This window comes from Dromaius novaehollandiae, chromosome 3 (genome assembly GCF_036370855.1).
Source record: "Dromaius novaehollandiae isolate bDroNov1 chromosome 3, bDroNov1.hap1, whole genome shotgun sequence".
Classification (NCBI taxonomy): domain Eukaryota; kingdom Metazoa; phylum Chordata; class Aves; order Casuariiformes; family Dromaiidae; genus Dromaius; species Dromaius novaehollandiae.
This window is the reverse complement of record NC_088100.1, coordinates 129,547,090-129,562,683: the sequence shown is the minus strand read 5'-3', so window position 1 is coordinate 129,562,683 and position 15,594 is coordinate 129,547,090.

Sequence of the window (15,594 nt, the reverse complement as noted above, 5' to 3'; positions counted from 1 at the left end):
TTCCCTGTTCTCTCACGGATATCAGTGGATTTCACCCTTTTGGCTTTCTTCCTGCCACAGGCCAGACTTCCCTGCTCAGTACATACATCATCTGAGCTGAAGCAATCCTGTTTCACAGACTCTCACTAGAAAAGAGCGCTTAGTCAATCCTTTTAATTAAGACCATGGTTACTTCCCTTCCTTAGCTACAGAGGAATAAAAGAGTTCAGCTGGAACCCCCGCTAAAATGTTTTCTTCACGGTACTAAATATGCCTGGGGAAACTAAATGAAACATCAGAAAGCAACTTCATTTATTTCTGCTACCCCCACCGCCTATCGTGACATATGCCACGTCTATTATATCTCGTTTCGGTGGTTTGCCAAGTGCCAGGTCTCGGCCTCATTTGGACTGCTCGGCACAGCCACTTGGGCTTTCCCGGCGGCGCGGATCGCCTCTGAGCACGTTAGCACCGTCCTTCCCACTCGAGCTCGGGAGGGGAGGTAAAACTGGCCGGCAGCACTGTTCCTTAAACTATTATCTATTGATTATAAAGCACACTTACTGTGTTTTGGCCCTTTTGGAGGACATTCTCAGTGAAGCACAGCCCCTGCCTTTGGGGAAGACCCGAGGGCTTCCCATGGGTCCTAGCAGACCTTCCTCATGGGCTTTGGGACACGGCACAAGCAGAGAAAAGGAGTGCAGCAGGGCCGGCTTGCAGCCTCAGGCCACCCAGGGAGTTTCTCCTCTGAGCCAAAGCCGTGCAGGAGGTCTCCAGCAAAGCTGGGTGAGACCGAGCTGTAGCTGCACCTCGAAACTTCCTAAGATGTGCCAGCAACCCCCCAGAGATGGGATTTTCCATTCCCCGGTCAGAAATGGTGATTCCAAGGCTTGTGAGTCACTCTGCTGTTTTTCTCAGCAACCTGCACGCCGGGCAGCGAGGGAAGGGGCTTCGTCTGGGTCCCGCCGGCCAAGTGATGTCACGTCGCGGCTGCGGGGCGAGAGAGGCGGTGCCGCCGGAGCGGGCCCGGAGGGAATTGCTGGAACATTTGTCCGGTTACTCAATGATTTGCCGCATAGCAACGCTTTCTTCTGCAGAAGTGGATGTTCCTTGAGCACATGTGTTTTGGTTTGCTGCAGCACTCCCAAGTGATTTGCAGCCTACCCCACCGCATGAGTCACTGAAAGCCAGCCAGGCGCGAATCAGCAGCGCTCCACTCTCAGTCGTCTTCGGCGAGGGGAAGCCTTTCTTCAGCAGCTCCGTCCCGTCTTTCCACAGCTAGTGCAGGCTCCTGACGCAGTGGACCTCTGTCGGGTTGTAGAGACCATGGCAAGCAGCCTCTTCAAAGCTGTCCACACCTCCTGGCCCAAACTTAGGCACTGAGAGAGCAGATGTCTACCATTTGGCCATGAAGAAGTCCTTACAGAGGCATTTGAAGTGATAGCAACATGGGCTAAATCCTCAAGTCCTCATTAAGTTTTTTACCAAGCAGTGAGATCGTCCTTTGATTCTGCCCATGAAGAAATGTTTTGCTCTTCCAGAGAGGGGCAGAAATCACAAAAATAAAGCAAGACCCTGGTACATTATTAATTTTATGGGAGCTCTGAAAATCAGATTGGTTCTCCATTGCTCTCGGCACACAGTGAGCCCAGGAGAAGCATTCCTTGTCCTGAAAAGCCCCTCAGCAAAGTGAACGCAATCGGTGATGGCCAGGAATCATTGCTCAGCACCTCAGAGGTACAGAGCAGGATAGGGAACCAGGTCTCTGAACTGGTGCTCCAGCTTCTGGAAAACATGGGGCCGGAGACCAGCAGAAACCTCGGTACTTAACAGCAAAGAAAGCTAAAGCTGCTGAAGGAATGGACCCCTGGGGCGATTTCGAGAATCCTCTGCACTGCCTTGGGTTATGCTTATTACTGGGACTACATGATGTGTTGCATTTTGCCCCATGAACTCCTGCTAGAAGCCGATAGCATTTGCTGTTCTGTAATTGGGTCCTGATGATGCTGAACTGGCCCCTTCAAAGCCATGCTTTCCACTGCAGCCAGCGCTTGCTCTGCCCGAGAGCACTTCCTTTTTTTGCCCCAGTTTCCTCGAGTTATGTTGTGAAACATGAGTGAGTTTAATCTTCTGTAATATAACTTTCTCAGAGAAATCCAGAAGCAGCCAGAAATGTTTTATAGCTTTATCAAAGGCACCACAAGTTCTTTGCTAAAGCATAGAGACATTTGCAGAAGTTTTGCTATATTGCTTAAAGACTAACTTTACAAATTGGGCAGGTTTTTTTCCTTTCAGGTCAGTGAACCTTATCTGTAGCTGTGGGTAATGACCTAGCATGTCACCAAGAAGAGGCTTGAGACCGACTGCACAGCGGTCGGCAGCTCTGGGTACCGGCAAGCAGTCGGGAGCTGGAAGCTGAAGATCGCTTGAAGGCCCCAAGTAGAAAAAAAAGTGTTTTCCATTTAAAGGCACGTCCTGGCTGCTGTCGATCCTTTCTTGCCTGCTCGGTGTAGGGCCCAGCAGGCAGAGGACGCTGCAATGGGTCTGAAAATGCGAAACATCCTGGCAGTGATCAGCACCTGGAGGACTGGGCTTTACTTTATCAGCTTCTTGCCTGTTCTCGGGGCCTCTCCCGCAGCGTTCCCACGACTCTCTGCTGATCATGACCCTGTGCGAGACAAGCTGTCATTCGAACGGCTGGGAGGTGGGGACACCGAGCCACACTGTCACTAACATGGCAGCTTGTCACAAAATGAGCGCAGGCCTGGTTCCTGGAAACGGAAGCAGGCAATAAGCTTGATAAGATCATGAATTCGGCAGAAGGCACAGGGTAACTTTGGCCTTTTTTGGAGAAACGGAAGATTGGAAGCTCCCATAAACTTTTATAAGATATTTCCGCCAAGACATTAGTAGAAACAGTTGAAAAACAAATTATAGCCTTTAAAGGAGCTCAAGAAATTCCACAGCCATTCACTCAACGAGAACTGGCAAAACAACTTTTCCTTGAAATTTCAAAACCCCCTTTTTCAAGAACTTCCTCCCTTCTGTTGTCAGCTTTTAATAAAAATTGCACAGGGCCAGCGGATTTGCTTTCCGGAGTCACTTCTCCGTGCACAAATCCGGAGCAGAAGCAGGTTGCGCAGGTGGCTATAGCGGTTCTCTGCGAAAGCTAAGGAAGGTCATCAGCAAATTGAGATCTCGTTTGGTACCCCCCGAAAAGCCATAGAGCAGGTGGCCCTCGGCAAGCCAGGCTGCTTGGCAATTGGATCTTTTAAAGCTACTTTAGAGAGACTTCTGATCCGGTCAGGATGGAGGAGGATGCGGCTTTTGAATGTATTGAATGGTGCTTTATGCGGTCAGCTCATCACCTAATGGAGCCTGGGCAGAGGATAAATTTCTTCAATAGAGAGACCATTTGGCTCTCCTTAAAAAAAAAAGAAAGAAAGAAAAAGGCACACTATATCTCAGTCTTTCCCAGGTAAGAGAGCAGCTCTAGCATGTTGCCCTTCACCTTCAGGTTTTGTCTACACAGCAGAGTCATTAGCACAGCTAATTAGAGACGTCAATCTGATTATGAGGCTTGCGATAAGTGGAGTTAGAAAATCCCTGGTTCTGATACTCATTAAGACAAAAGCCACTTTATGCTGACCCAGCCTTAAAATACCCCAGGATAATGTAAAGTGCTCTTAGCGCAAATGGGATTAAGTTGTCCATGTTCAGAGGGCCCGGTCTGCCCAGGTTATAGACTGCCATAATCTGAAGCTGATGTAGGTCCCCAAGGCCCTGTCTCCTCTCGGATGGGATGAAAGCATCTCTCTTGGAATGGAAAGCCAGTCCCTCCACCAAAAAAAAAAAAAAAAATTGTTTCAAGCAGCTACCTGAAGAGCTGACTGATATCGATCCAATAAAAGCAGCATAAAACCTTGCTGAATCCATTTGCATGTACTTCTAAGGGCATCTTAAGAAAAGACCTTAAGAAAAAGAGTAAAACTCTCATCCAGGTCAATTCTGCCAGCACTTCTACTGCTAGACTTTCTCCCAGACTTTGCTCCTATTTCTAACTCTCTGCAAACCTGAAAAGAAGAGCTCAACTTTTCTTCTTAGTGATACAGAGAAAGGAAAAGAGCTTTCTAGGCAGTTTAAAGTGTTCAGAGTAACCGAGGACCAGCTCGCTGTCCACTTTTTAATGGAAAACAGCATGGAGGCAAGGCGGTTTCATTACCCGGTGGTGACACTGGTCACAGCCTTCCAGGCCACCCCTGGTGCCCTGCAGATCGGGGACCACCCTCCAAAAAGGGCCAGGACCTGGCCAGCCCCGCACGAGCTGCTCCGTGCCCGGGTCTCCCCTCGGAGAAGCCGCAGCGAGGGCTGCCACCAGCACGGCCGGGCATGAGGGCCACGCGCACCCGCAGCAGTAATCTTGGTGGAGAAAGGAGGTTGCAAGAGGAAGCCTTATCTCTGGGCTAAGGACGGCTGCAAAAACATCACAATAGTCATGAGACCCGTAGCCCCGGTCACTCGGTGTAAGGTTACAGCTGCTGTGACATTTTGCATTACAGCACTGTCATCCACAGCTGGAAGCCGTCAAAGAGGTGCAACCCCGGGCTTAGGTTTCATGGGGAGTGAAATTGTGCCCAGCTCCCAGCACACACTTTTGCATGGTCAGTGAATCACACTGAGGAATGGATCCAGCTTAGAAATAACCCCCTTTTCTTTTCCTTCTTTTTTTTCCCCCCCCCCAAGGTTATTTTTCAGCATAATTCATGCCCCCAGCCTGTTCACCATGGAGCCTACCAGCAGCTGGGCTGCTATCAGAAACGAGAGCCACGTCTCAGTTCGACTGAGGCACCACGGTGCCCTGGGTACTACCCTTTGGGTGCATATCCAGGGGGCTCATCCAGAAAAGCCAAAATAGGGCAAATTCCCTCCCACTCGCTTCCCAGGGCAGATCAGCCCTCCCCACGTGGCAGTGCGGCTTCACCAAGGGAGCCTGCGATATGTGAAGGAACATGAACATCCAGCCAAACCAGTATGCCCAGCTGATGTATCAGGGAGAACAGATCGCCCTGGCTGGTAGAAACTGGGACACCACCTCCTGCAGCCCTGGCCTCCTGCCCAGACCGAGCATCAGCTCCAGCAGCTCTGGCACGTGGGAGAGCAGAAAACCACCTCTGCCCATCGGCAGCTTAGAGCTCTTGGGAACCAGCTTCCTCCTGTAACTGGAGGTTTTGCTGGGGAAATAGGTGCAAGTGGTGGGGTGATGTAGGGGCAGCCCCACACGGAGCAGCTCAGTGGAGGGGATGGCATGAGCATGGAGCCCTCCATCCACAAGATAACTGCAACTTGGATTGCTGTCCCGTCCTTCTTAGGAGAAATTGTGGGTTAATTAGGATGAAGAACTGAAAAGCATTGTGTTTCTGCATGGCAACGAGATGTTTGTGTGCATATATATATATTTATATATGTGTGTGCATATATCTATATATACATACAATACGTATATATGCATACAAGCATTTTCTGATTTAAAGAAAAATGCATATTTGCATGGCTTTGCAAGCTCATATTAAAACAGATAAGAAGATACAAAGATGTCTTTGTGTCCCGAAAGCTTCCTGCTGCCCTTACCTGCCCAAGCATCTGGCATGGCAGAGATGCTGTGGGCGGCTATGGAGAGGGCAGCACAGGGCAAAGGCCTGTCACGCACCGCTAGAGCTCAGAGCACTTTGGGCTTTTGTAGCTGTAAGCAGAAAATTCAAGTCCCGATTACAGCCTACATAAAAACCCACACTGACAAAACGTTCAGTGATCATTTTGGGGGGCATATCATTTCCCATTTTCTCTCATTCTTCCCTCACTTTTGTTTCTAGGAATTCTCTCTGTAGACGTTTCCCACTTCTAATCTGTTTTTTTTTCACTACCACTGTCTTCTGCTGTGACATTTTTTCCACTTTCCTGTTTCCTCCAGGTAGCTCCATCCTTTCCAGCGGTAAGGCATCTTCCCTCTCTGGAGTCCTCTGGGGCTGGGACCAGCTGGGAAGGAGGCAGGTCACCAGCTGGTTTCTCGTCCCAGATGTGCAAGGAACGCTTCGGCACGTGAGACCGGCTCCTGTGCTTCACGGGCAGCGGCATGCTTGGCTTTCAACGCCAGCCCTGTTGCGTCTCTGGGTGGGCCGTGCTCTCCATGTCTGCCACAGCTGCGACCCTCTGGGGAAGGCAATGCTTTGGGGGAGAGCAGAAAATCCTCCCTTGCACTCCTCCCGCAGAGGACAGAAGGTGTACAGGCCTTTGCAGCCGTGTGGTTAGAGAAATACCAGAGCCGCCAAGTTACCATCTAAACTCAAATTCATGCTTTTCCCACGCATGGGGTGTGCAGATCCAGATTCTGTGTTTCTTCTAAAATTAGGGTCCTGCTGCCTGTTTCTGATGCAGCTCCAGATCCTCCAAAGCTCAGGAGGGTTCAGATGGTGCTCTCAGGCAGAGCCTTTGCACCGAAACAGAAATGTAAGCTTCTAACAAAGTATGTGTTAGCAAGCAAAAACCATGGAAATAGAATTTAAAATACCACGTCTGGATCTGCCGCTGTTGCAAATCCCCACAGTTCTGCAGAGATCACATCAACAGCACAGGAGAGGGATCGCTCAGGTTTTCATCCCTCCCCTTCGCAGCGTCCCAGCCGATGGCTTGGCGGGCGACCGTTCCTGGCGGGTGACTGTTCCTGGTCGAGGCAGTTTGGAGGCAGCAGGGGTAAGAGTGACAAGTGTGGCTACCAGCTCTTCTTTGCCAGTTGGCCCCCAGTGCCAGAAAACATCTCAAATGCACTTTCCCAGCTTGGACGGGACAATTCAGAAGCTGTGTCTAACAACAGCTCAGCAGCTTCGTTTCCCCAGGGCAGGAGATCATGGCTGCTAGAGCCCTGTCCAAGAAGAGGTGTCCATGGGAGAACCACACCATCAGCCCTGTCTGGAACCAAAATCCCGGGAGAGAAACACCCCACATCTCTGCCCTGCACTCACTGCCTGCTTTTATACCCGCGTATCCTAACTCGCACTGTGGAAGCGGCACTGGCCCGTGGTCACCTCTGCGGGCAACCTGTGAGCAATCTCCTTTTTGGCACCGTTTTGGCCAAGCTGGCCGGCCCTGGCCGAGCCATTCCCCAGCGCAGGGCAGGATTCGGCAGCGGCCAGAGCAGGCTCCCAGATGCGGCCCGTTCGGCCCTCGATAGCACAAACTGTCCAAAAGAGAGAGGCAGGAGCTGACGAGGACCGCAGCAGGAAGAGAGACGCCCGGCGTTATTCACCCTGAGTCACCGGCGTGCCTTTCCCGGGAACTGGGCTGCCGGCCCTCTGCGCACCGGGGCCGGGGCGGCGCTGGGGGCAGGCAGCCAGCGGCTGGGCACCGAAGCAAAGCGCCACGGAGAAACTGCTTCAGCTGGGCTCTTTTAAACTGTGTATTTAACTAGCTGACACCAAAGGCGCCGGAAGAGCTGGGATTCGGAGCGTACCAGCCCGTTTCACACGGCTGGAAAGACGGGAGAGCTGAGGTCAGGGGGACTGGCCGCAGAGGCATGAAATACCGTGCCATAAATCTGGTGAGACCGTCAGTCCCGAGACAACCCAAGCCCAGGGCTGCGTTAAAACCGCTGCGGAGCTGACATTGTGAACGTGTATAAATAATAATAAAGCAGCGTGGCAAAAAATATCTATGGTTGCTAGGCAATATAAAGTTCCAGCATAAACAGCAAATATAAATTAGCTCTGGGCGCGCGCGCGGGAGAGCGGCCTTTGTGGGGGTGTGGGACAGTCAAGGGCTAAATAGTAGACGAGGCAGTTATATTTGGTGGGAAGAGAAGCTACTGCCCCGTTGTTACACGAACTGGGCCAGGGAGGAGGGATACGGGACGCATGGAGAGAGCGGAGGCCTGGAGCAAGCTGGGCGAGGGAAGGAGTGAGGAATGACATGCTTTTATGCGGCGTGATGCCTTTTTTTTTTACACATTGGCAATTCAGGCCCCTCCTGCCTTGCAGAAAGCTTTCCGGGGGCTGGAAATGGGTGAGGCTGGGGCTGACGTCTCCGAGGCAAAACACGAGCAGAGCCCAGTTTGGCAATGTATCACTCACATTAAATCTTTCCCATATGTGTTGCAGGGGGGGAGCTCTGGCGATCTGAAGTTCTCTGTATCTTCGTTTTAAGTGTATAATAAGCTTTTAATTCCCCACACCCTGCTTGCTACCTCTTCAGGGTAGAGCCGTGGCTCCCACTTGGCTCTCCCGCAGTAGATCCATGCCATTTCCCCAGCAGCGTTTTGAGGCCAAGCCGCAAAACGGTGAAAAGGCACCAAATATAGCAGGAGCTATTGAAAAGGCAAATCTGTGCCAGGAAAGCTGCAGACAGAGCTCAGGAAGTGAGGGAAAGCTGCACTACAATCCCTGCATTGACGGCACCGCGCACCGAGTGCACTTCTCACGGCTCACCGCCGCTGCCGAGAGACAGAGAAGGTCTATTGAGCCGTCCTGCCCCAGTCCTGCTGGCCCCGGTGCGGTTGCTCTTCTTACACACCTTTCAGATGGAGAGAAAAAAGCACATTCTGTGGTTTTCCCCTTAAAATTATACTCTTGTCGGACTCAGCTGCATGCTAGGACTGAAGGGAAATATTTTAAATAATCATCATCTGCTCTTTAAGAGGTGCTATTACTGTTTGCCTTTTCTCTCCTCTATTTGTTTGTATTCAATTGTCTGTTGCCTAAATGCTTTACTGGGAGCAGATGCTATATATACGTCATTAACTTTTAACATATATCGTTCTTTTGATATTCAGCAGTTGTTGTCAACGTTTTTTAAAGTCTTGCTGCAGAGAAACGGCAGGATGCACTAACTCAAAGAACAACAGCTGGCCAGTACTGTTAGGTTAAAGCATTTCTTAATCCTTCAAAGATGGATGTAAGCAAGTAACTTTACTTACATGAGCAACTACCAGGACTGAACCTGCGTCCTGCTGTAAAATTCTGTAAAAGTGAATCCTTTCTAATTATTTCTGTCCGTAAGCATTTGCCACCTAAGTGTTAAATGGCATAGCAGAGAGGAAAATGTCGTGAACACCAAAGGAATTCATGTTTTAAAATGCTGTAGGTTTCCAGACTGCTTTAGACTTTCCCTCTTCATTGCCTCTTTATGTTGTATGCTTCCTCCCGATAATTCTGCCGGGATACACACTTCCTGTTAAGTACAATACATTTTCTTGCAGAAAGGTGACCGTCTTTTAAATACAGACTCTGATGAGACCCACTGAGAGATCCGCTGTTTCCATATGAAATAAGGGAATTTGATGCCTCCTATAATAACCAGAAGTACTCACATAAAGTCGTAAAGGACTCTCATGTTCTTCTTCAAGGACAGACGGGTCTACTGCTTGGCTCACGACTTCTGATGTCGCAGCCAGGCAGAAACACAGAAGACTGCAATGATCTAGCAAACAACTTTCTTGAGAAATCTTCTCAAGAACAACACACAAGGAGCCATTTGCCACGCCTAAGCAAAGGTGATGTCCTCGAGCCTAAAAGACCTTAGAGCAATGTAAAATATTCCTGAATGCAATCCCAGGCAGCTTATCTTTAGCTGATCATTTTCACAGACCAAGAGACTAAATGCTGCTTTTTTTTTTCTGTAACAATGCCAGCTCCTCCAGAGCAGAGGAGAGCCTCAGGGTCATGTGCATGCGGTCGAGCATCATACCCTGTCGGTTACCCTGTGGGGTAACATTACACGAATGGAAACTTCTCCGAGGAAGGGTTCATTGGGGGCCTGCTGTGCTCGCTGAATTCTGAGTCACACTATAAATTTGCCTTATGAAAGTTGTGAGCTGACAGAAGTGTCGCGTGCAAGTAGAACAAGGGTTGCTTTGAGGAGGAGACATGCAGAAGCACATCTGCTCAGCCCTGCCAGCTGGCTTTACATCCCCTGCTCTTCTATCATTGCTTTCTTTAAAAAAAAAAAGAAAAGAAAGAAAAAAACAAGTATTGCTGATAAAAATGACTTGCAAAATGACATCGAAGCCATCTGAACGTTCCCAGTGACGTGAAAATGGGCATGGCATTTTTGCCTGTTATACAGAATTAAACAAAAAGAAAAGTGGAATGAGCAGAGATGGGTGAGAGGGGGAAAGGGCTTGTTCCTGTGAGGTTTTGAAGGCTTTCACCTGTCTAGAAATTGTTCCTCTCCCTCGGTGAACATCCTAGGTGCACCCTGTTAGACCAGGCTTCCAGAAGAAGGGCCTACAGTTGTTTCATGCTCAGAAAATTGCAGACACAACCCTTCCTCCTCCGAAAAGTGGCTCTAAATCTCCATTTCTAAAAGCAACGATGGCTTTTTTTGTGAGCCAAAATCTGCCCTTCAGAGAGGTACATTCAGCTTCTGTTAAAGAACTGCATTCTGCTATGAAGGACCAGTAACTCCTGCAGAGGTGAATGAATCTATTCATGATGTGCTGGGTCCTGGTTCAACCACAGCATGTGTATTTGCATAAGACAGTCTTTGGCCTTCACTAACATCACATGAAAATTTTTCAATATAGTAGAATATAATGATGTAGTGATGGAGTGTGACTTCTGTTTAATTTTCCTAGCATAACTCCACAAAACCATATTCAGGAGGCTCTATCTTACTTTCTTCCTTAAACTGTACAGTATGTACTAAGTCCCCTGTCTTCAAAATGACATTTCAAATCCCTGTAGAGGAGGGACAGTTGTCAGAGCTGTGTTTAAAATAGAACTTTGTTTGTTGGCATGACTTTTACTCAGCTCTTAGGAGACACGGCAGAGAGCCTTGCCACTGCTCCCAAAATAAGATATAACCCACACAGATGCTCACGTAATGCGCCACTGTACTCCATCCTTGAAAAGACCACTAGCTCCGGATGTCTCGCTTGCACCTATCCAGCTCAGGTCATGCTGGGGCTGCCGATTCTTGCAAAGGAGCAAACCCCTGCCCTGTCTATCTGTCCTTCAAGGGTGGACATCGAGTGGACAGCATTGCCCTAAGGGGCAGGGGGGAGAGGCATCTTCCTAGAAAAGCTCCTCAGGCAAAGGAAGGTGTGATTTGCAAGTGGCAGGAGAGCTGAGAGCAATAACTCAAGGTGTTGACTCTGCATTTGCTCATGCTTATGCAGTCCAGAGACTTTCAGAGGTCTGCGAGGGTCTGTAGGCCAGGGAAACCACTGCCCCATTGGGGATGATTCCCCGTAGAGGGTCCATGGCTTTACACTGCCCCCCACTCCCGAAAGTGCATTTAGACCAGAGAACTGTACCACTCCTAAAAATAGTGGCGAGGTGGTGAGGCTGAGCCCACGTAAGCAGCAATAATTAGCATCTGCTAATCACCAGTTCCTGGCAGGGACATGTGGAGCAGCTCAGCTGCCCCTGGGTTTGGACCTGGCAGAGAGTCCCTTGCCCCACACTGAAGAAATCCCTTGTGCAAATGCTGATAAGGAATTGCAGGAGCCCCAGGGAACTTGCCTGTCGAGGTGCCTGGCAGGGCAGCTATAAATCGCCGAGAGCTGCCCCCGTGCTTCATCACACGATGTACTTTCCAATGCATTTTCCAGGGTGAACCTCCAGAGCAAACGCTCCTTTGCGGAAATCATGTTCTGACATAACTTTTGCAAACAAAGCACCAAGGATCTTGAATGGCTCAGCAGAAAGGACCAAGAGGCAGCAGTGAGACATGTCTTGGCGGTGCTTCAGGTGAAAGATAGAAGCCAAGACCAGCAATTCCTTGAAAGATATTCACGTACTAACAGAAGCAAGGCAGAAAAATGAGAACTTTAGAGGGGAAATGGGATGATAAAATCATCTTGTGACTACCACCATCTTCTTGAAAAAATTTTGTGATTGTTTAAGTTCCTCATAGCTCCACTTTTTTATCTCTTATCGCTTATCTGAGCTGGTTTAATTGCTGCAATCTTAATTCCTGAGAAAATAAACAGGTTATAAAAATACTTTCTCCTTTCTAACAATACATCTTCCAGCTGTCTTTCCATCCCCTCTTTCTCTAAATCCCCAAAAGTCAGGCCCAGTATTTTTGGTAGCAGTGCCATTAAACATGACGCGTGACCTAATTGCACTTTTCTTCCGAAGGTGAAAGCTGACGAGCTTTGGACAAATTCCAGCTCCGAAACTAACTCCAAGCTCAGCCACTCACCCTGGCATCGGCGAGCCCGGCTGCTCCATGTGATATCAGCTGATCTGTGTTTCCCAGATGGCTGCAGATGACCACATATGCCAATCATCTGACAGCCTTGGAGAGTTAAAGACCGTGCGAAATAAATACAAAGGAGCTTCAATATTACTTTACACACACTGAGGTGGCTAGCTCACAATGGGTGGTTTTTCTGCTTTTTTTTTTTTTAAGAAAGCAAGCAAACTTTGTGTGCCTTTACATGGAAAGGAGCGTCATTCCTTCCAGGGCATGGCTGCATACACACGTGATGAAGTGAGCGAAGCCTGATGGCCAAGGGGTTAAAGCAAACAGCTTTTGGAAGCTGCACTTGGTCAGGAGGGGTGGGTGAAGGTGCATCTGCTTCCTGCAAGAAGGATGATGAACCTCGCAGGCCTTCTCAAAGAGCAGAACACCTGCATCTGGAGGAACGAGAGGCAGAGCATGTGAGCAAGCAGGTCTTCTCCTCGGAGATCTTCTCCTCCCCTTTGCCCAGTAGTGACACTGCACTACAGGAGAGCCCTACAAAAAGTATATGGTTCCTACCTGTCTTGGGGTTAGAAATACCAGCCCAAACGAGATGCACAGAGAGCCTGTTCTGACTGACCATAACGTAAACCAGGCTGAAGCATTTGCTGCTGGCAGCCAGTGGGTAAGTTATGCTGGTGAGAGCCAGAGATCTTCCAGGTCTTCCTTTAGCATCAGTGCTGCAAGAAAAATCACTTGTTTGTCTTTGAGTCTGACTACATCAAGTGGAGGTATTGCAGAAAATGTTTTAATGTGTTTTGTGCCAGCGCCTCCTGTGCTGACTCAGTTCATCTTATCAAAGGGACTTTGACACTCTTTACAGTTCAAGACTTCGTCCCTGTGATCAGTGGGGCAAGGTGTAAATGCCGTAAACAGCGTGATTGATATCTGGCTTAGGCTTCTGGTATTGCATGTGCCAGAGCGCTGGCAGGCTCCACGAAATTAAATATTAACATTTATTGCAACGCATCCATCTCATTCCAAATCCAATACCTGCTCATTCTCCCAAGAATGCTGTGGTTATGGAAAGAAGGAGCTCCGTTACTATGCGTAGTAGTAAATAGTGAACAAAGCCTTGTGTAAGTTGATGCCATACTTCTGTTTTGGGCAGAGTTAATAACAACACAAGTATCATAATACCTAATCTATCCTTCCAGTTCTGATTTTAATGCTTCAAGATTGGTTTTATTGCTCCTTCTAATTATGGTTTTTCTTTCTGTCTGCTTTATGACTACTTGGGTAAAGATCTTGCATGCCTTTGAATGAAACTATCCGGGGAGATATACCTGAACTGTTCTCTCTACTGGTGGAATGATTAGTTTACTGTATTTAAAATATGCTTCACTAAAGCATTACTTGCAATTTTATGTATAGCAGAGAAAATTTCGGGTCACCTGAGAAACAGTGAGAAAAATGGTATCAGTCGCTTTTCACTGCTAGTACTGATTGTCCATGGAAAAAGAGGCAAATGTGGGACTGAGTCATAAAAAATACAGGAAAAAGAAACATTTTTAAAGGGAGGGCTGCACTCACAATGTGCAGTGCTGATAGATATCGGATTCAATCACAGCTAATGTGTTTTTATCTTCTTTGCGTTTGTCTGCTTTATTGAAAATTGGTACCTGCCTCAACAGCTCAGCTTCAGTGAGGATTATACAGCTACACAGGGAGGATGTTAAAATAGTAATTCTGAGAGAATAAATAGAATGGGATTGAGTGAATTCACCCCCTAGGCTCATCCTCTCTTCCCCAGTTCAGTGCAGTCAGGGCCCGGTTAGATCGGTGTATGTATGCTGTGGATGAAGGAGTGTTTTTTTTCTCCCTCACATAAATGTAATACAGCTCTGGAAAACTGCACTCATGTACAACAGCGATCATAAATGTATTCGCCCTGAAAGGGAAACAGTAGTTTGGCCAAACAATTCATCTTTATAATATTGATTCCGTCAAGCAGCATAAATGGAAGAAAAGCCTTTAGGCACAAAAGCACTACATCCATTTGATATAATGAGCATACATTTTGGGGAAATGTGGTACCCTGGGAACAGCCTGCTTTCCGGACATCTGGGAGGTCATCTCAGAGTCTCAGGTGAAGCTGTTTAAATGAAGGTTGCCTAAAAATCCTGCGACCTTTCCTTTTGCATACCCGAGTGTACAGCAGTAAATGAGTCAGAAGAGAAGGTAAGGCATGTCCTGATGGCCCTACCTTACTCAGATGTCTAAGGCCACAAGCTATCTTCAAGAGGTGCCAGTAGAAAACCATGTGGGAGCAGCAGGGAGAGCCTGTTCCCATTTTCTCCAGCTTGAACTCTTGCCTCTCCTGCATTGTCTTTTTGTTCCGGGAGTGGGTTCTCTTGAATTTACAAATAAGCCAAGCTGCAGGGGTTGCTGCTATGGGGAGGTGAAACTCCATCAATTCACTCCTTGGAGAGCTGCGTTGACTGCTGCTTGCCTGCAGTGCTGCTGTGCACCGAGGTGAACTTGGCCCATTAGCTATGCACTGTTGACTGCGGAAAACACGCCAACGTTACCATGGTTGAGTGGGAGAACATGCCTGGCTGAAACGCCTAGATATTTTACCCAAGAGGAGTGTGAATTTAGCTGCTCAGGGAGAGCACATACTTCTAAAGCCTTTTACCTTAGGCAAGGGCAGTGGTCTAGCTGAGACTATTTCCATTTTAATTCTAATGTCAATTAACTCCCATGAGTATCCTCTGAGACATTTATCTCGTCTGATCAGAATGAAACAGGTGAAGGATTCAAGCTTCCTCACAACCCTCGTCGGGGGAAGGAAGAAACAGTGGGGAAATGTGTCTTTTGGTCCTCTTTCCCTCCAGACCCTCATCCTGATTTGTGCTGACATTCCTGCGTCCCTGATAGGTCCAGAGATGGATCGCTCCGTGGAAAGGCCCAGGTGGAGACAGGGACAAGAGCCTTCCCAGTATGGAAAGGGCCTGCAGACCTCAGGTGCTTTTGCCTTAGCCTAAAGAGTTAGCTCAGTGATGATGTGAGAAACATCATCTTTCACGGGAATTTTGCAATATTTTTCAAGCCCTGTGCCAACACTACACTCTGGACCATTTTCAAGCGTAGGCACTACTCCTTTCCTGTTATCAGTGCCTTGGTCTTGATTTTTTTTTTGATCTGCAGGATTTCCTCCTAAGCTTTTCCTGCAACCTGGATTTTGCCCTGACTTCTTTGCAGTAATGAAAAGCAGAGTTGCCTGAGCAACGTTTGTTCTCTGCCTCTGCCTCAGAGCTGTGACTCCAGCAGGGTGAAATAAAACCCATCCCGCTCCAGCCATCACCAGCTGCCATCCATATTCTGCTTTTTTCCAGTCACGCTCGTTTGCCTTGCCAATGCCAAAGCAAACACGGT